The sequence below is a fragment of the Castor canadensis genome, chromosome 8 (assembly GCF_047511655.1).
Source record: "Castor canadensis chromosome 8, mCasCan1.hap1v2, whole genome shotgun sequence".
Taxonomy (NCBI): Eukaryota; Metazoa; Chordata; class Mammalia; order Rodentia; family Castoridae; genus Castor; species Castor canadensis.
Window position 1 is genome coordinate 101,744,166 of NC_133393.1, and position 22,300 is coordinate 101,766,465.

The following is a 22,300-nucleotide window of genomic DNA, read 5'->3' on the forward strand; positions in this document are numbered from 1 at the left end:
CCAAGTTATAGGGAGATTATACTGTAGCATCCAGCTGGAGATAAACTTAATACTGCACAACAAACTAATACCCCAAAACACACCTTCAGGAGAAAGTTGCTTACTAAGAAGGTCATCCATAAAAGTGGTGGTGATATACATTCCACCAGATGTGTAAGTTGCAATATAAGAACAAAAAAAATGTGGAAAAAATGAGATAAGAAACCTGCTAAAGATCATAATTCTGTAGTAATAGATATTGAGGTGAGTAAAGTGCCAGATAAAGAATTCAAGACTTCAGAATATTTGTTTTTAAATCCCCAATTCCATATTTTTATATGAAATAATCCTAATGAACTTATGTGTTGAAGGCTTGAACCCAGGCTGGTACCACTATTTAAATGTGATTGGATCATGAGGAACCTAACCTAAGAAAATGTATTATTATGCTGATGCATTCATAATGAACAGGTTATTAGAAGGTAGAGACCTAATCAGAGGAAATAAATCACTGTGGATAGGTCCTTAAAGGGTATTTTTTTATCCCTGGAACTCTCTCTCTGTTCTACCACTTTGCTCTACCACAGGTTACTACCATAATTATCTGTCTTGCCTCAGTTCCAGAGCAACAGAGCTAGCCAACCATGTAATGAAAACTCTAAAACCATGAGTCAAAATAAAACTTTCCTCTTTCAAGTTTTTTTCCTCAGATATTTTGTCAGAGTGATGAAGAGCAGACTAACACATAAAATTGGTACTGAGAGTGAGATGGTGGCTCTCACTATAACTGACCATGTGGCTCAGAAGCTTTTGAAATCATTTGTTGCAGGAATTTGGACCACAGGAGAAACAAGTTGGATGATTCTAGTGGAATCTCATGGAGACAGAATGCTGACAGAAGCATAGACAGTAAAGACTGCTAAAAAAAGTTTCAGATGTAAATTAGCATTCTATTGAAAACCACTAGAAGCCATTTGTAACACCTTCTGTCAGAGAACTTGTCTGTATTTTGTCTATGCTCTGAGACTTTGTGAGAGGCTAAATTTAAAGGTGATAATATAGTTAATCTAGTGAAAGGAACTTCAAGATAGAACAACATTCAGGCTGTGGACTTGGAATTGCTGGATGATTTAACAAGGTTTAAATTGAGAACCAGTAGCAAAGATCTGAGCAAAATGCTTGGAAAACCTTCAGTTTGGCCACAAAATAAGCATTTTTAAAGTTGAACACGGAAGGTGTGATTGCTTGAGTGATTAGTGCCAATAAAAAGAAATCAAAAGTTTTGCACTTTACGAATGTGAACGATGACTTCAGGGTGTCTTAGGAATTGGCCAAACCTCACCCATAGCAGCCTGAAGTATGTAAAACCATACATTGTTTTGAAAGATTTTCTTACTTCCAAGGATACCTACTCACACAGGGCCTCCCAGGAAGGAATTTCCCTGCATTCAACTATCCAGACACAGATTCTGCTGTAACTATGGTCCAAATGGTTCTGGCTACAGTTTCACTGGTGGCAGACTTTGGGGTAGTCCACATGATGCTGGTTTTGCAGGTATGCAGAATACAAGAGTTGTGGGTTGACTGAGGCTTCCACCCAGATTTCAAAGAAAAGCCTGTGAACTCAGGCAATGTGTATCAAGGTCAGAGTCCCTGAAGGCAGCCATTGAGAGGTAATGTGTGAAGGTGTGATAGTGGGACTGAAGGTTCAGAGGAGACCTTCAGTCTCCTCTGAATTGGAGGAGATGCCAAGAATATGGAACATCTGTCAAGGAAAGCCACAGATAGCAAATAGAGGAAGCCGGGCCTCTTTAACTGAATCTCAAAAGGCCACAGGGGTGAGATGCCCAAGTCCTTTAGCATTCACACCATGCCACCATTTGCCCCAAGTGCTAGATATGGAGCTAATGAATTTAATGTTCACCCTGCTGGGTTTTTGGGATTGTTTCAGTCCTAGTTTTTCTTCCTGTGTCCCCATTCCTGCCTTTTGGAATGAGAATATTTACATGTGTCTATCCTACCATTGTGTGGTGGGAGTATTTAACTTAAAAAAAATTTTTTTTTACAGGGTCTTAAAGCTCAGACTTACTTTGAGTCTCCAAGGAGACTTTGGACTTTGAGCAATGCTGGATTGTTAAATCAATGGATGGGGCCTCTTGGAGACTGGGCAGTATGGGACCACTTGGAGATGGATGGGGAATCTTTATAATATATCTAATGAATGTGGATAGAAAAATCGTCAACAACATAGTAATGAATCAAACTCAATAGGACATTAAAAAGATCATACACCATGGTCAAGTTGCCTTCATTCCAGTTATATAAGAATTGTTCAGCATATACATGCCAATAAACATAATAGAGCATGTAAATAGAATTAAGGGTAAAACAAATCATGTGAATACCTTAATAAATGCATAAAAACATATGGGTAGTGGATTATGAGTAGCCTATGAGAACTTGACATAAGCACAGATATGTCAAATAATTGTCAAGCTGAGTTTGGCATGATCCCAACCACAGAGGAAGGCAAAATGAAGCACAGCAGATTTTCTTAAGTTGTTTATGTTCAGAGAAATAGCATCGCAGGTTTCTTGTGTTATAGTGTCACGCCCCTCCCCGAGAACTGTTGCTCCACCTCTTTGTTTACAACTATATATAAAAGACTCTCTGAAGAAGGTCAGGGAATGGGTTGATAGTTGTTGATTGATTGGTTGGCTGCTTGCCAGGGGGAAGCTACTGCCAGGGTGGCTTGCAAGGCGGACTGCTTGCGAGAATGATGCTGCTGGCTGTGTGTCTGTGAGTCTAAGGACAAGGACTTTAAGAGAGAACATGGGAGAGTGCAAGTCTCAGTAAAGAGACTTTAAAAAATAGAAAAGAAGAAAGGTTTTAAAGAATGGAGAAAAGAAGCAAAGTAAAAGAAAAGAAGTGGTGGTGTGTCCCTTGCTTCCCAGCTATGTGGGAAGCAAAAATAGAGGGACTGCAGTCCAATCTGGCCCAGGCATAAATTCAAGTTCCTATATCAAAAATAACCAAATCAAAAAGGTCTGGGGTATGGCTCAAGTGTTAGAGTGCCTGCCTAGAGAGCACAAGGCTCAAAAGATTCTAAGTTCAAACCTCAGTACCACCAAAAGAAAAGCAAAAACCCAGAAGAATCCCAATGGAAAAAATTGGTAAGTTATCTGAATAGATATTTCAAGTAAAAAATACAAATAGCCAATGAATATAATAAATTTGTGAAAATGCTCAATATTGTTAACAAATCAGGGAAATGCAAGTAAAAATTTTAGTAATTCTATCCCAGTCTAGTTAGAATGGATATCATGAATTGGTGAGGATTTTGAGAAAAAGGAACTCTTACTCACTTTTGCTCAACTGTAACTTGTAAGCCACTATAGAAGTGCCTCTAAAAGAACAAAAAATAGAGCTATGATATGATTCAGCTATTCCATTCCTGGATATTATTTTGAGCAATATGGAGTCAGTATACAAAAGAGATACCAAAATGACTATGTTTATTGTATAATGATTTATAATAACTAAGATGAAAATATGAAAATAGGCTAGACTTCTATTAGCAAATCAATAGATTAAGAAAATATGGTATGCATATACAATCAGTTATTATTCAGCCATAAAGGTGAGTGACATTCTTTTATTTGCAGTACAGTGGATGGAAGTAGCTTAGTGAATCCCACTAGTTTGCACAATTAATATGAGTTAATGATGATAGTAATTAAAAGTAGTCATATTACAAATCTACACATGTGCACACAAAAACACAAGAAGTGCTGTCATTTTTGGTGGAGAGAAGGGATGACAAAGATATATATACATGATTAACTACTTGTAGGATCACTTTAGTAATGCCCTTAATGGTTTAGGACTTTGAAAAATCACAAAAAGAAAATCATTTCCTTGAATTTATAAATTTAACATTTATCCACATATAGAGGCTATTAATTGCAAGAATATTGTCAAAAACATCCCAAATTTGTGTATTTTCTATTATTTTACTGTCCTTTTTTAATCTTGGGATTCAAAACAACAAATCTGTGATTTTAATAATATGATAGAAATGTGTCTTTCTTGGTAAAGTATTTGAAATAAATGGATTTTTGAGCCACCTATGCCAACCCATAGATTAGAGTATACCACAACAAACTCAAAGAGGGGAATCTCTGTACCTGAGCAGTTCTTAGCATCTTAGATTTCTCTCATATCCTGTGCTATTTCTCTCTGCAAGGTGAAAGAAGAGGATTCAGATAGCCAACAAACATGGTTATGAGTTGATAGAGTACAGCACTTTTCAGAAACAATCATTTCCACCACATTCTTTTTCATTTTGTCATTCAACAGATAGTTGTCAAGCACAGTGTAAGTATCTAACAAATCATGCTTTGATATTCACCTATCAATACAAAGGCTAGGGAATTATAGTTATCAATATAAGGTGGATAGAAGAATGTCAATTACTGAGATGATGTATTTAAAGTACCTGCCATATTTGAAAGAAAGCAAAAAACAAATAGGAACTGAATTGTTTCCACTCTCTTGGAGACTGCCAGAACTTGGCATTCGGATGTTCTTTGACTATAGATCAGCTTAAATGTATGTTATTTAGTGTTTTATAAATATAAATAACTCTAATCATTGTACTCTGGAACACAGCATAAAGGATGTTTCCCTAAGTTAATGGCCTCTCAATTGTAATAGCCTGGAAAATAAACCAAATCCCTGCATTTACAAAATGCATACAGCTCTAAAATTAAGTCTTTCCTTTGACATAACATAAATATCCATAGAAAAAGGAAAATACATTTTTTTCTGCATATAAAATCTATTCTGGTTTCTACATGATGGAATACACTGTAACATTAGCTTTAATAAAAGTTTTTGTCATCTTAACATTGTCACATCTCCATGTGTATCATAGATAAAACTTTAAACTATATAATTATGTTACTCAAGCAAATGATCTTTTATGGTACATGAGGGATTTATATCTAAACATTATATGACATAAGATGACATATAATTTAAAAATATATAATAATTTTATATAATTTGCTATATATATATATATATATATATATAAACTAACCATAAAAATTTTGCCTTTCTCTTTAACATGAGAAACAATGAATTATATAATTACCTTTCTCTGTTAACAGTATCTATGTTAAGAGTACCTGCTGGTGAATTCCCATCCTTAATCAGGTACTTGGGTATAGGTGGAGGGAATGACATAACCTGCAAGATTGAAAAAGTCAAATTCCTCACAGATTCATAAAACCATTCCTCCCTGAAAATGGAAGAAAAAGATAGATCAAGACAATCCTGTGGGTGAATATAGGTATCACAATGCATAAATGGGAAATGTTACATAAGTGCTCATATCTCAGTAGCTTAATCACTGCTGTCCAGATACTTTTGAACGGTATCTTTATTAGTAAACCATTTCTTCCTGGTCTAAATGGTCATTCTTTCTCCTAGCAACATTGGTTGTAGGTTGGCCCACCTTTATTACAACAGAAAGATATGCTTTTGTCACTACAATCCTAACATTGTTGCCCCACTGTTCTTACAAAATTCTGCCTCTTCACAGAAAGCTGCAGTAGCCACTTTAATAATAATACCCTTCCTCTTTGGCATTGCAGAAGATGCTTCTACATTTTGTTTCACAAAAATTAACACTATGTTGTACATTCAATCCTTGATTTAACCATGGTTAGATAGGATTCTTTGAATTTACCATGATACAAAAGGCATACACAATCAGTGTAAATTGTATCTTGAATACTGAATTTGGTCTTTTACCCAGGGTAGTGATATATAGTATGATATTCTGTCTGTCTGGGAAGCTCCCAGGCAGCTACACCATTACCAGGGTAAACAACCATAACTTTACATGTGCTTTGTTTCTAAGCTAAGATGTTCTGATGGTAAATATATTAAGTGCATTTTAACTTACCATATTTGAAGGGTTTATCAGGGTGTAAGCCAATTGTAAATTGGAAAGCATCTGTACTCTTTTAACAACAGCATATTCCTTTCTTTTGTATTTATTTAAATATTTTTGTAGTGAAAGTGTTAAGAAAGTTTATTAGGAAAGGAGTACACTTTCAATAGACTGAAATTGGGTCATCTCTAAAGAAAGAGAGAAGAAAAATGACAATTATTTTTAACCTGGCACCAGTTTTTAATCAAGGTGGAAAGGGTTTGGAGGTTAAGTCCGTCCCCCATCCCTTCCCACCCCCATTCCTCTCCAGGATCAGCCTAGGGTGAAGGAGATTAGTATAGGTCACAGATTTACAAAGAACAAAGTATTGTTGGGTCCACCTGACCCCTAGGGTATGGCTTACAGGCCTGGGTCTTTGTTTTGTTTTGTTAACTAACTGATACTGACCTTCTTTGGGTTGGGGGAGGGTGAAACATAAACATTCCATGACCTTGATGGGCTATTTTGATACTAATTAGGACAGTTAAGTGTTTTCCCCGTGGGGGACCTTGATTTGGCAGCTAGGAGACAATTCTCTCAGATTCCGCTAAACTTCTTTGGTTCCTCCTCTTGAGCATATGAAGGTAGGTGTCTCAGGATTCAGTCCTGGTGCTGCTCTTTCCTATACTCTTTTCTTTAACAGGTGGAGAGATCAGCTACCCAATGTCTTTTAATTCTATATATAAGCCACTACCATTAAAATTATTTGTATCACAGCTTTTTCCAATATGCTAGACTCTGATACTCTGCCAAATGGACAACTGAACCCTGGTGTGATATAAACAATTTACACTCAATGAAGTCAAAACTGAACTCCTCCATTTTACCACCATTCTACTATCCCAGTCTATCTTCCTTATCTCCAAAAGTGACAGCACATTCTTCCATTTGTTCAGGATGAAAATCTTTGGAGCCATCTTGAATTTCCTCTTTATTCTGATACCCCACATGAATTGTATGAGAATTTTTTCTTAACTTCACAATACATGTTGATTTACATACTTCCTACTGCTTCTCCATCTACAACTATTGTCCAGGTCATCACCATTTCTCCTCCAAATTTTTTTGACAAATGGTTATTACAGACTTCTTCCAAAGAATTCCATTTAATGTGAAGTTTTACTTGCACATGACTTTTGTTGGAAGTGGAATATATTTTGTAGAACACTGTTGTAAAACAAATGCTGACTTGTAACACAAATAGGCCGTTCTTATGCTCTCCTCCTTTCATATCTCAACAGGCCACAAATCAGATGTCACTGCTTTATGGAAGTACAAGGTTAGTGACTGCATTCAAATACTAATCTGAAAGCCAGCATTTCTCATGGCTACATCATCCATGGACAGAGCTCATGCTACTAGCATGTCCTAATTTGAGGCTTTTCATCTTTGGTTCATTTTGATGGTATTATTTCAATGCCATCAGTTCATTCTGAAATCTAAATGCTACTTTACTTTGCATACTGAAAAACTATATTTGATTTCTTCATCATAAAATTTAAATAATATCACTGCATTCTGAAAAAAGAAAAGGAATACACTTATTATTTTTCTTGTAAAGGAAGAAAATAGGAATGTATTTATGACCCCAAGTAAGTTCCCCAAGCAGATGAAATAGGCATTACATTATATCTTGCCCCACCTTATTTTATGGTCTCACTATACATTTAAAATAGTGAGGTTTTGACCACTCATTTATACATTTATCTCTCCAGTCAGATTATTCTTTCATGAAATGTAATGACTATAACTTATTAGTTGCAACCTGGTTGCATAGTCTAGTGCATCACAAAAGTCACTAATGGAATACCATTAAAGCAATCTCTCTTAGGTCAATCTATGCCCTGACATTTATCCTTAAGAATTATCAAGGAGTAAAAATAGTGTAAAAGAGTTTCCACACATGTGAGAAAAATGAAGCTCACTAACTATTTAATGATACATTTTATTGGTAGGGGAAAAATTAAATATTACAATACATTTTAAATAAAATATCATCATTCCTTAACAAGATGAAAAATTTAAACATGAAGTATGTTATTGAATTTTTTAAATTAATTTTATGCATATTTATGACTTAGTCCATGACTTTAGGAGACACGTCTAGAAAATTTGTCTTGTAACAATGATTGTTTGGAAAAAGTAGATTACAATCCAGATAATAACCTATGACAATTTTTCAGCCAAGAAACAGTTTCTCATATTTTATGAAATTAGAATGCCTAATTACAGAGGAAAAGAATGCAGTCAAGTAAATTTGACTCCAGTATAAGAGTTTTCCTTTGTATTAAATTGAGAAATAAATTTGAATTAGACTGAAATTAAGCAGAATGACTTTTGAAGTTCTATTCCCACTTGGTAATTCTTAGATACGACAGTATTTCTTTTTATTAACCATGGTACCACAGCAATATCACCTTAAAAGTTTTTCATGGGAGATATAATTCTGAGTCTGAGGAGTCAACAAAAAATCCCTTCTGTTCTTTCTGGAAAGTTTCAGAATATTTGGCAGGGTTTATTTTCAAAATAGGTCCAATATAGGAAGAACAAGAGACATTCCTGACAGAAATGTACAGAGATGCTTGTTTTCTCTGTTCTTGGCTCTAGCTGGTGCTATTTAGCCATCATTTTATGAAAACATAAACACAAACTCAGCTATGCCTTTTTAAATGAAGAAAAAGAGTTAATCTAAAAATAGGCTATTATTTTATTGAGCTTCAGTCATGCAGTTTTACCTAGTGAACATTTGTCTCTGATGGGCAGATGCTACCAAAGTAGGTGGTGGAGTTTTCCTGGTTATCCTTCCCTGGGCAGATATTGTAAGCAATATCTTTAATTCTAAGAGCATAGACCAAAAATTTGCTTTGTAGCACCACAGTGAATCTATCAGCTCTAGCTGCGGAATACTTTGCCCATACCCAGGTAAAAAAAAAGGTATTTTTTTCTTTTTAAAAATGTCTAATAGACAAGAGTGAATTTGTCTTATTATAACTAATTTAGTTCTGATAATGCCTCAAATGGAAGGAATTCTTTGTCAAAAACAAAAAAAGTCCCCTTAACCTAGGTGCTCAAAATATTATTCTATTCAATGTGAATTAGATTTCATTACAAAATTGCTGATTTATTTTAAGAATATAACCTATTTTTTAGACTTAAACAACTCAAATAAACAATAATCCATCCTACTTCTGAAAACCAAAATATATTTGAATGTAAGGTTTGCTGGTTACATGAGATAAATTTAACTGATGTACAACCGATACTTCATGTTGTTTTATTTGTAATATATTTCAATGTTTCCATCACTTACAGTCTTGTCAATGAGAGTAAAATGTGAGATTATGCTTTAAATACAGTATTTTAGAATTTCTGTTTGATCCAAAATGTACCTAACAACTTTTTCATTAATGAAACATAAATAAAAATTTCAGTCTTGCTGTCTCTATCATCTTGAATTAATCAATAATGAACATTTCTTATGTATCTTCTCAGGTGTTTCTCTTTGTTGAAATTAATATATTTGAGTAGCTTTGATTTTCTATTTATAAAAATGGCATAAAGAAATACTATATAATTAGGAAAAGCTTAATTATGTTAACAGTTTACAACACTCCTTCTCAAAGTTGACTTGTTTGATTTGGGTATTTTTACGGAATATTTTAACCAACAATGAAAAAGTTTTCTGCAACTTTCTGGATTCTATAAAATTTTCTAAATGAGTTATAATAACTCATATTCAGAATAAATCAAGATGGCAAGCCCCCTTTCTTTTACCTTCTTAATAATATATGTTTCTTACAGATTTATTTTTCAATTTTCCAGATTGGAATGTTATTTTAGTGATATTGTTGTCATCCTTAGGCTTTCTCCTTAGTGATGTTTCCAATCATCACTTTGCCTGTTCAAAATCTCTACTTAAATATCTAATAAACATCATAACACTAAAATGCTGAGAATTAAACTTCTGATATTTTTCATCAAAATGTCAACTCCATCTCTTCCTTCCTATTCCCTAGGAACAAACTCTTGGAGCCATCTATTATTCTTCACACATACTCTCAACACATACTGCCATCACTTTCTGGAAGGGCTGTTATCAAGCTCTTCTAACCTTCGTCACTCAGTCACCTGACTCTTAGCTGGTTGACTCTATTCAAGATTCATAAAATAGAGGTCTGGAAAACATTTATCAAGACAAGATATAAAAATAACCACATATATATGGAAAAATGCTCAACATCACTAACCATCCAACAAATAAAAATCAAACCATAATGAGCTATCACTTCATTTTAGTTAAAACATCTATTATACAAAAGAAAAAAAATACAACTCCAGTAACGATGTAGAGAAAGGGCATTCTCATACTCTGTTAATGGAATGTAAATGAGCACAACCATTAGTCAGAGTTCTCCAGATAAACAGAACCAACAGTGAAACAGATAGTAGAGATTCACCTCTCCCTGAGGCATTGATGCATGAGTTAGGCATTGTAAGACCACTACCAAATACTGTTAAGGCATTATCAATGTGTATAATAAAACATTACTGTATGCACCCCTTTTAATGTCTATTTTTTCTTTAAATAAGGTAAGATGTTGGAAATGGGGCAATTTGACTCCCTAAATGACAGCTGTTAGAACTTTTCTGGTGTCCTGGCTCCTTTAAGCAAAAGATTATCAGATAAGGTGCCACCTAGTGTTTGTTCCTCATGCCTGCACCTGCTGTTTTGAAAATTCCATAGACATTTTGAGAAAGCTACATGAAAACCACAGCTGCATGAATTTGGATCCTGAAGACACTGTCCAGCAGACGTCTTGAACCAGACTTCTTGTCATCAATAGTCTTGGTGAACTCTAGTGAGCCTGCAGTCATTTCCACCCAGGCCAGAGGTGGAGGACTTTCTGTGCTGGCCAAGCCAAAGACCCATGTTTAGTGTAAATACAGTCCTTCATTTGCATAAGGGACTGCCATCACTGGTGGCATAAGTGACTACCATGATTGGTGTAAATACATTCCTTTGTTTGCATGAAGTAGATGGTAAAACCTTAACCATATGCATGTTCTTAAATCCAAGGGTTTCTTTCATCCTTGTCAAAGGGAGTACTAACTGTCTTTTCTTTTGCAAGAGCTCATTTGCATGAAAGGTGTAGACACCCCTGTCACAACCCTTTCAACCCTTTGTTTTTTTTTTTCTTTTTTTGCCATTTTATTTATTTATTTATTTAATTTTTTTATTCATATGTTCATACAATATTTGGGTCATTTATCCCCCCTTTCCCCACCCCCACCCTTAACCCCCCACCCACTCCCTCTCCCCCCCATACCCCCAATACCCAGCAGAAACTATTTTGCCCTTATCCCTAATTTTGTTGAAGAGAGAGTATAAGCAATAATAGGAAGGACCAGCGGTTTTTGCTGGTTGAGATAAGGATAGCTATACAGGGAGTTGACTCGCATTGATTTCCTGTGCGTGTGTGTTACCTTCTAGGTTAATTCTTCTTGATCTAACCTTTTCTCTAGTTCCTGGTCCCCTTCTTCTATTGGCCTCAGTTGCTTTAAAGTATCTGCTCTAGTTTCTCTGTGTTGAGGGCAACAAATGCTATCTAGATTTTTAGGTGTCTTACCTTTCCTCATACCTCCCTTGTGTGCTCTCACTTTATCATGTGATCAAAGTCCAATCCCCTTGTTGTGTTTGCCCTTGATTGAATGTCCACATATGGGGGAGAACATATGATTTTTGGTCTTTTGGGCCAGGCTAACCTCACTCAGAATGATGCTCTCCAATTTCATTCAATTACCAGCGAATGGCAACATTTCATTCTTCTTCATAGCTGCATAAAATTCCACTGTGTATAAATACTACATTTTCTTAATCCATTCATCAGTAGTATGGCATCTCTTCTTTTGAGAAAGTTCTGTTTAGTTCACTTGCCCATTTCTTTATTGGTTCATTAGTTTTGGGAGAATTTAGTTTTTTAAGTTCCCTATATATTCTGGTTATCAGTCCTTTGTCCGATGTGTAGCTGGCAAATATTTTCTCCCACTCTGTGGGTGTTCTTTTCAGTTTAGAGGCCATTTCTTTTGATGAACAGAAGCTTTTTAGTTTTATGAGGTCCCATGTATCTATGCTATCTCTTAGTTGCTGTGCTGCTGGGGTTTCGTTGAGAAAGTTCTTACCTATACCTACTAACTCCAGAGTATTTCCTACTCTTTCCTGTATCAACTTTAGAGTTTGGGGTCTGATATTAAGATCCTTGATCCATTTTGAGTTAATATTGGTATAGGGTGATATACATGGATCTAGTTTCAGTTTTTTGCAGACTGCTAACCAGTTTTCCCAGCTGTTTTTGTTGAAGAGGCTGTCTTTTCTCCATCATATATTTTTAGTGCCTTTGTCAAAGATAAGTTTGTTATTGTGTGGCTTCATATCTGGATCCTCTGTTCTGTTCCACTGGTCTTCATGTCTGTTTTTGTGCCACTACCATGCTGTTTTTATCGTTATTGCTTTGTAATATAGTTTGAAGTCAGGTATCGTGATACCTCCAGCATTGCTCTTTTAACTGAGTGTTGCCTTGGCTATTCGTGGCCTCTTGTGTTTCCACATAAATTTAACAGTAGATTTTTCAATCTCTTTAATGAGTGACATTGGAATTTTTATGGGAATTGCATTAAACATGTAGATTACTTTTGGGAGTTGGACATTTTTACTATATTGATTCTACCAATCTATGAGCATGGGAGATCTCTCCACTTTCAATAGTCTTCCTCAATCTCTTTCTTCAGAAGTTGTAGTTTTCCTTGTGGAGGTCGTTCACATTCTTTGTTAGGTTTACACCTAGGTATTTGATTTTTTTTTTGAGGCTATTGTAAATGGAATTGTTTTCATATATTCTTTCTCAGTTTGTTCATTATTAGTGTATAGAAATAATAATGATTTTCCTATGTTGATTTTATGTCCTGGTACCTTGTTATAGCTATTAATGGTGTCTAGGAGCTTTTGAGTAGTTTTTTGGGTCTTTAAGGTATAGGATCATGTCATCTGCAAATAGGGATATTTTGACAGTTTCTTTACCTATTTGTATTCCTTTTATTCCTTTTTCTTGCCTAATTGCTCTGGCTAGGAATTCCAGTACTGTGTTGAATAGGAGTGGAGATAGTAGACATCCTTGTCTAGTTCCTGATTTTAGAGGGAATGGTTTCAGTTTTTGTCCATTAAGTATAATGCTGGCTGTAGGTTTGTCATATATAGCTTTTATAATGTTGAGGTACTTTCCTACTATTCCCAGTTTTCTTAGAGCTTTAATCATGAAATGGTGTTGGATCTTATCAAAGACTTTTTATGCATCTATTGAGATGATCAAGTGGTTTTTGTCTTTGCTTCTGTTAATGTGGTTTATTATGTTTATTGATTTCTCGAAGTAGTCTCTGATGATTTCCTGGACTTCAATGGTGTTTGTTGTTATCTCCCCTTTTGCATTCCTGACTCCACTAATTTGGGTTTTTTTCTCTCCTTATTTTCGTCAGGTTTGCTAGGAGTCTTTTGATCTTGTTTATTTTTTCAAAGAAATAACCTTTTGTTTCATTTATTCTTTGTATGATTTTTTTGTTTCTATTTCTTTGATTGATTTCAGCTCTTATTTTTATTATTTCTCTCCTTCTATTTGTTTGGTATTTGCTTGTTCTTGTTTTTCTAGAAGTTTGAGATGTATCATTAGGTCATTGATTTGGGATCTTTCAGTCTTTTTAAAATATGCACTCATGGCTATAAACTTTCCTCTCAGGACTGCCTTTACTGTGTCCCATAGGTTCCTGTAAGTTGTGTTTTCATTTTCATTGACTTCCAGAAACTTTTTAATTTCCTCTTTTATTTCATCAATGATCCATTGTTCATTAAGCAATGAGTTACTCAGTTTCCAGCTGTTTGCATGTTTTTTGTCTTTACTTTAGTTTCTGTTGTTGAGTTCTAGTTTTATTGCAGATAGAATGCATGGTATAATTTCTATTTTCTTATATTTGCTGAGGCTTGCTGTGTGCCCTAGGATATGATCTAATTTGGAGAAGGTTCTATGGGCTGCTGAGAAGAATGTATATTGTGTAGAAGTTGGATAAAATGTTCCATTTCAAATGTCCCTTTGATCTACTGTATATTTTAGATCTTGGATTTCTTTATTGATTTTTTTGTTTGGATGACCTATCTATTGATGATAATGGGTTTTTAAAGTCTCCCACAAGCACTGTGTTGGAGTTAATATATGCTTTTAGGTCCTTCAGGGTATGTTTGATAAAATTGGGTGCATTGACACTGGGTGCATATAGGTTGATAATTGTTATTTCCTTTTGGCCTATTTCCCCTTTTATTAGTACGGAATGTCCTTCTTTATCTCCTTTGATCAATGTAGGTTTGAAGTCTACTTTGTCAGACATAAGTATTGCTACTCTGCCTGTTTTCGGGGACCACTGACTTGGTAAATCTTCTTCCAGCCTTTCATCCTAAGCCTATGCTTATTTCTGTCAGTGAGATGGGTCTCCTGTAAGCAACAAATTGTTGGATCTTCCTTTTTAATCCATTTTGTGAAGTGGTGCCTTTTGATGGGTGAATTAAGTCCATTGACATTAAGTGTTAGTACTGATAGTTATGTGGTCATTCCTGTCATTTAGTTGTCTTAGTTGTTTGAGGGTTTGATTGTGTGTACCTAAGTTGAGGTTACTCTCTACTGTCTTGCTTTTTCTTTTCCTGTGGTTTGGTGCTGCCTGTCTTTTCATGGTTATGTTGGATTTCACTTTCTGTGTGCAGAATCCCTTGAAGAATCTTTTGTAGTGATGTCTTTGTGGTCACATATTGTTTTAGTTTCTGATTATCATGGAAGACTTTTATTGCTCCATATATTTTGAAGGATTGTTTTGCTGGGTAGAGTATCCTGGGGTTGAAGTTATTTTCATTCAGTGCCCGGAAGATCTCACTCCAAACTCTTCTTGCTTTTAATGTCTCTGTTGAGAAGTCTGCTATGATTTTGTTGGGTTTACCTTTGTGTGTTATTTGTTTTTTCTCTCTTACAGTCTTCAATATTCTTTCTCCAGTTTCTGTTCTTGTTATTTTAATGATAATATGCCATGGGGTAGTTCTATTTTGGTCTGGTCTGTTTGGTGTTCTGGAGGCCTCTTGCATCTGTAGGCAAATAGATTTCTCTAGATTTGGGAAATTTTCTGGTTTTATTTTGTTGAATATATTACGCATACCCTTTTCTTGCACCTCTTCTCCTTCCTCAATGCCCATGATTCTCAGGTTTGGTCTTTTGATGGAGTCGGTGAGTTCTCGCATTTTCTTGTCACAGGTTTTGAGTTGTTTAACTAATAGTTCTTTGGTTTTTCCTTCAATTACCATTTCATCTTCAAGTTCTGAGATTCTGTCTTCTGTTTGTTCTATTCTGCTGGATTGACCTTCCATTTTGTTTTGCAATTCTGTTTCATTCTTTTTTCTGAGGTTTTCCATATCATGGGTGGTTTCCTCTTTAATGTCTATTTTTGTCTTGAGTTCATTTATCTCTTTATTAATCATGTTCTCTGTTTCACTTTGGTGTTTATACAGTGCTTCTATGGTTTCCTTTATTTCTTCTTTTGCTTTTTCAAATTCTCTATTTTTGTTTTCTTGGAATTTCTTGAGTTTCTCCTGTACATTTTGGTTGACCATATCCAGTATCATCTCTATAAAATTCTCATTGATTACCTGTAGTATTTCTTCTTTTATATTGTTCTTGTGGGCTTTATTGGGTTCTTTGGCATAGTTTATCTTCATTTTGTTGGAGTCTGGACCTGAGTATCTGTTTTCTTCATTTCCCTCTGGTTCTTGTACTAATTTTTTGCTGTGGGGAAACTGGTGTCCCTGTTTTTTCTGTGTTCCCATCATTTCCCTTGGTGTTGTTATTGTCCCTGTACTGTGTGCAATTAAATATTTTCTGGCTTGTAATAATAACAGTGGTGATATTTAGAATGGAAGAGTGAGAGGTGATGGAAAGCAAAGAAGTTTAAGAAAAAGTGAAAAACAAAGAAACAAACAAGTAGAAAAAATAAAACAAACAAAAAAGTTTCAAAGATATAAACAGGGAGAGATAGTGTACTAATCAACAGTAAGCTGAACATGAATGAGAGAGAGAGAGGCTTGAAAAAAATAAAATAAAATAAATAAAAATTTCCAAAATCAAATGCAATAAAGTTTCAGTCTTAATTATTTGGGTGTTAGTCCCACAGCCTCCCATCCTAGAGATGGTGTCTCAGGAGTACTTCTGTCATTGTCTCATCAAAGGGGAAAAAAACAAAACAAAACCAAACAACACAAAACAAAACAATGCCACAAAGTGTCCCAAGTTCAAATGCAGTACAGTTTCAGTAAGTTTTTCAGCATGCAAGTATAGTTCAGTTGTTGTCTCATCAAAGGAAGAGAGAAAAAAAAGAGTCTGGAGACAGGTCTGTGAATGGCTATCTGAGGCTGTGGCTCACCTGCCTGTGCTGTCAGCCTGCTGATGCTGGAGGCATTATTTTTGCAGATCTCTGGGGTGAGCTTAGCACTCACCTGTCCCCTCAGGCTTTGTTTGCTTAGAGTTCTCCTGGGCACAACTGCCACTGCTACAAGCTTTCCCCTTTCTAAGCACACTGGGGGAGGTGAAACTATACCAGCTTTCTCAGGCCTGCGTGTTTATTTGCAGTTCACATGGGTCATGGGCCTTTCCCCACTCCTGTGGAGTTTTCCTCTCACCACCACTTTTACAAGTTTTCCTACTCCTGGTTGCTGGGCGTGTGGCTTCTCCAGCCAACTTGTTGTGAGGGATTTCCCCTCCCCCCCTCTTCGGTGCTCAGGGCACCCCGTCCTCTTTGCTATGTGTCTTTTTTGTTGTTATTGCTTATTATTCAGTTTTTTTTTTTCTTTTTTCCCTGGGTGGGGGTCAGTCTGTCCAGGGGGCTATGGTGATCTGGCCCAGTATTGTCTGTAGGAATACCATGTGTCACTTAGCTCACCTTGTGGTCTGTGTCTTCCCATGCCATCTGGGCATTGCTGTCTTGTGGCGGTGTGGGGGCCCTCCTGGTTTCTCCATTTGACGTGAAGTGGAGATGCTATGCCCAGGCTGGAGGTGTGGAGGACTCAAAGATTTGCCTCTTCTCGGTGTTTTTTCCTGTAAGGTGTATTTCCAGTATCTCTCCAAAATTTTACTTTAGAAAGCATGCTTTCTGCTTCCTCCCTTTAGCTGCCATCTTGGAATCCTTCACAACCCTTTCTATATAAGCAGGTTTTTTGAGCCTCCTGGTATTGGAATATTATATCTAGTGAAACTTCCTTGAGTGGTCTTTCCTGCCTGCAAAGAAGCAGTAGTGAAGGTAAGAACAGCAACAAGGGAGACTACAGAGCTAACAACAGTGGCCGATCAGAGTCTGCAATGGCAAAAACAGAGCTGACATGAGTAACTGATCACAGTCAGTGGTGGAACCAGTAGTAAAGCCAGTATAGAATCAGGTATAGGAGCACCACTAGAGCAGACTGTGACAGGGAGCAGAAACAGAAGTTGAGGAAAGTAAAAAGCTTTGGATGATCAGAAGAAGAAACTGCAAATCTTGGCTATGGGAAGAGAGATATATTACTTGCTATTGATGATGCTGTCAAGTGTCTGTACCCAATTCTAGAAGCACATGAGTTCTTTTCACTAATGATACTGTCAAACCTCTTGGCATGACTCTTGCTGCTGGCTGTCAGGTATGGCAGATCATGATATCTGAGGCTTAAGAGCTGTCAAGTGCTATGCATACTGACAGCTGATGCAAGAGAGCTATAACATTTTTGTTTTGCTGCTAAGGGTCATGGAACCCTGGGCCTCCACAAGAGCTACAACCTTATATGGTGCCATCTACAGTTGTTCACTGTCATCTGATGTTCCTGTCTGCAGAGGATTACAAAAACCCACCAAGGGCCTAAGTTAACTGGAGGAGTGGAGTTTTTCATGTGTGCACGATTCCTATCTGGATAGAACAGAAGGGCCAGATGACTGATAAGAATAGGATGTGTTTGTGTGTGTGTGTGTGTGTGTGTGTGTGTGTGTGTGTGAAAAGGTAGATAGGTAGATAGATACATATATACTCACATGTATACATACATATATAAAGATATAGAGACAGAGGGAAAGAGAATTTATAGAGAAATCAGCCCATGTGATTATGGGTGCTGGGTAGCAATTCCAGAATCTACAGGGTGGCTATCACATTGGTGACCCAAGAAAAGAACTAGCATGATCCAAGTTCAAAGGCTGTCTGCTGACAAAATGGCATCTTCTTCCAAGAAGGAAATGCTTTTTTACAAAAGTCGTCCACCAGATATATGAAGTTCACTCATATTATGGAAAGTAATCCTCTTTAATCAAACTCTGTTGGCTATTTTACCTCATCTAAAAAATATCTTCATGGAAACACCTACAAAAATGTTTGACCAAATATTCAGGTACTGTTGCCTATCAAGCTGACAAAATTAACCAATTAACCATCATATCAATAGGTCTTCTCTGAGAGTGAGTGGAGAAATTACTATCACATATACTCATAGTCAAATTATTGGGATCTTCCTTTTATGTTTTCTTATTCAGTAAAGGAGTTAATAGGATGAGAACTGGCTCAGCTTCCTAGTTGAACGTATCTGAATTCTTTAGATTACATAGTATTTCACAATATCTTGGCAGGTGACATCTATCTTGCTTTCAGAGGAAACAAGTACAATTAGCAACCTCTTTTGCCATCTGCAAGTCACGCATCTGTGGAAGCCAGTCTAATCTTTCTGGATGTTAAGATAACAGCACCAACTGAGTCTGATGTTTAAACAGTACTCTGTAAATTCCATAATTTTGAGATCCTACCTTTACTGTCAACAAAGTTATTATAATAGTAATTCCTACCATTATCCCTGGCCTATAGAGAAGAGCTACCACTGAGGTTTCTGGATGATATTGGTGCCATCTCACTAGAAGAGCCATCATCGCTTTGAAAAAGAAACCCTCCAGAATCTTCTAGAGAACGTAGTTGGCTGGATGGCTTCCTGGCCTTTCTAGCTTACCTCTGTAGCCATCTCCCAATCTTTCTGACTTATTTTCTGCTGCCTAAATACTGTATTTACATATTGCCTAAATACTGGTATTACTAATTTACTTAGTGCAAGCCATAATTATTCCCATTCTTCAAGGATTAATATTAGTGCTATCTCTTGGGACACTTACCAGAGCATTCTAGGTTGACAGTTTTGTTTTTTTGTTTTTTCCCATCCTTTTATAATATCACTGCACTGTCTTCTGACTTCTATCATTTCAGTTGAGGGCTCAGCTCTTAAGTCTTATATTTTCTTTTTCCTGGCTACTTGAAACTTGTTTGGTTATAATATCCCAAGTCCCTAATTTTTCCTTCAGATTTTTGTTACTTTTATTTTATTTTTTAAAGTGATAAAACATTATGTTTAATTAAACCACAATAGAAATATTTATGTTTTCATAGAATATCAGTATTATTCAAACATTTGGAAGACAAATAAGTACTTTAACCTCACATAATTTAAGAAATTTTCCATTTTTCATTAATACAAACATATTTACTATGCAATAGAGTATACATTTCCTTGATATTTTAAAGAAAAAAGAAACTGTAATTATGGATAAAAGGAAAATTCATAGATTTTAGATTTAATGTCTTTTAAACTCTGTATTCTGTTACAGATAATAAACATATAGGTTTTTCTTCCATCTCACCTATCTCTCTTTACATTGATATCTACTTAGATTTATTGATAATGCCTTATTTTTTATAATTTTCTCAATTTCTTCATGATTTTAAACATTTTAACATAGTTATTTTATAGGTATTTTAGATAATTACATTATCTGAAGCTATTGGAAACCTGATCTTACTATTATTAGTATCTGGTAACACTCAGTCACCATATCTATACTATCCATTGTTTTTTAAGACTATCATATCTTCGTGGACACAAGGTCTTAAATTCTTTGATTTTAATTCACATTTTGTTTTGATTTCTGGAGAGCTTTTACTTCATTAACCAAACTAATTGTTTAAAATATTTTTTGTATTGTTTTGTGTTATTTGAGACAGGATCTCACAGTACAATTCAGGATGGCATTGAACTCTTGATTCACCTGTCTCAGCCTCCTGAATGCTGGGATTATTTGTACAACACCATATCTAGCAAAAATCCAAAATTGCATCAAGTTTTAGTGGACTTTGTTTTTTTACTTTAGATAGGATTTCAAAACTTCTGGTAGCATTTATGGTGACATTTAAAGTAGAGATACAAATTGCAGATTGTGTAAGTGGTGGAAATAGTTGAATGAAGTACTTAAAAATGAAAAAAAAAGTTTTCAAAGATGATTAGTAGATTAAAAGAACATTAACAGAATATATATTAAAATAAAAATATATTAATAGTTGAAAAGGTAAAAAAAATTTATAGCTAGTCTCAGAAATTATGAAGTAAATATCTAAAACAAATATTTGCATAGAAATGACAATAGAGGTAATATATACATTAGCCAAAAAGTTGTACCAACTCAACCTTTTATCAGTGGACAAAGATAAATAAAATGGATAAACAAAATTATTCAATCACAAGGTAGAATTCAGGCAAGCTAGAATTAGGGAAAGTTCAGGACTTTTTAATATTTAAAGCACCCTGTTCTCCACCCTGACCAGCCTCCTCTCAGCCCACAGAGCCCCATTTCAATTGCAAATCCTTTGTTAAACTAGAGTGGAAATTTCCTCCCTCATGGACTTGGGGTGCCTGACAATTAGCATAGATGTATGCATGATTCCATCCAGCTCCTCCCCCTGAGCCTAAGGCCATTGGAGACAGGGAGTGACACAGATTTTCTCCCCACCTCCAAGCTAAGGATGATATAAAGATGACTTAAAATAAAATCCTGGCCTTTTCTATACCAGGTGTCTCCACCTGGCAGAGATTTCACCTGTAATCCCTTTCCATCTTTCTTATTATAAAGCCCCATTATTTCCTCACTACAACCATGTTCTGATTGGATCAAGATTTTCTGGTTAGAGGAATCCTACTGTTAACAGAATGAAATACTGCCAATGTTACAAGCAGATGAACCTAGAAAACATTATGCTGAGGGAAAGAAGGCTGACACAAAAGAACACATATTGTATGACAGAATTTATATGAAACACAGAAAACTTAGATACATGTACACAGAAAACAGAATGGAGTGGCTGGCAGAGTGGCTCAAGTGGTAGAGCACCTGCCTAGCAAGTGTGAGGCCCTGAGTTCTAAACCCCAATATGACAGAAAAAAAAAAAGAGTACAGAAAACAGATTGGTGGTTGCCAAGGTCTTAAAATAGGAAGAAGAGAAAACTAGTAAGTATAGAATCAAAATTGATTGTACCTAAGCAGCTTGATTTAAAAAAAAAAAGTAAAACAATGAATTAACATCAATAATGGGAGAGGTGTCATCACTATAGAGTTTACAGATAACAAAAGAATAACAAGAAAGGAGAAAAATAGAGGAGATGAACCAATTCAGGTTAAAATACATATGTACATGGAAATGTCACAAGGAAACTCCCTGTATAGCTATCTTAAGCAAACAAAAATGTCATTTTTTATATACAAAATTTGAGAACAGGCGTGCAGAACAAGTCCTATGGGGGGGGTTATGCCAGTGGGGGGGAGGGTGTGGGAGGGTGAATATAGTGCAAATATGGTGCACACATGCATGTGAGTGGAAAAATGATACTGGTTGAAAATAGCCCAGGAAGAATGGGGGGAGGGGCATAAAGGAGAATGGTGGAGAGGGTGAATTCAACTATATTTGATATATTGTAAAAACTTCTGTAAATGCTACAAGTACCCCCACCCAGCAAAATAAAAAATAATTAAAATTTAAAATTTATCAGAGAAGATCAAAATAAAAAAACAAAAACCTCCCAAAAGGATAACAAGAAAATATTGAGAATAACTTTATGATTACATGTTTGCCAGATAAAATCAACAAATCCCACCAAAGACAAAAGTTACCATAGTCAATCAAAAAGAAATAATTTAGTTTTGGTTAATAAAGTACTTAAAAATCTCCAAAAATCAAGTAATTATTTTGTACAAAAATACTCTAGGTATAGATAATTTCATTGTTGACTTCAGAAAAGTCATTTAAGAAATGACTTTTAAGAAAAAAATAGTATGTAAGAAAAAAAAGTAGTAGAAACTCTATAAAAGTCTTCACATAAATTGAAAAAAAGAGAGTCATTGCCAATTTATTCTATAAGGCCAA

General features: G+C 35.5%; 1 non-coding gene across 1 annotated transcript; it reads right to left on the reverse strand.

The window, feature by feature from the left end:
- Positions 1–10,987: 10,987 nt before the first annotated feature.
- On the reverse strand, positions 10,988–11,114 carry LOC141410659 (U6atac minor spliceosomal RNA). The gene has a single exon (XR_012435484.1). It is a non-coding gene; the product is annotated as a U6atac minor spliceosomal RNA (small nuclear RNA).
- Positions 11,115–22,300: the final 11,186 nt, after the last annotated feature.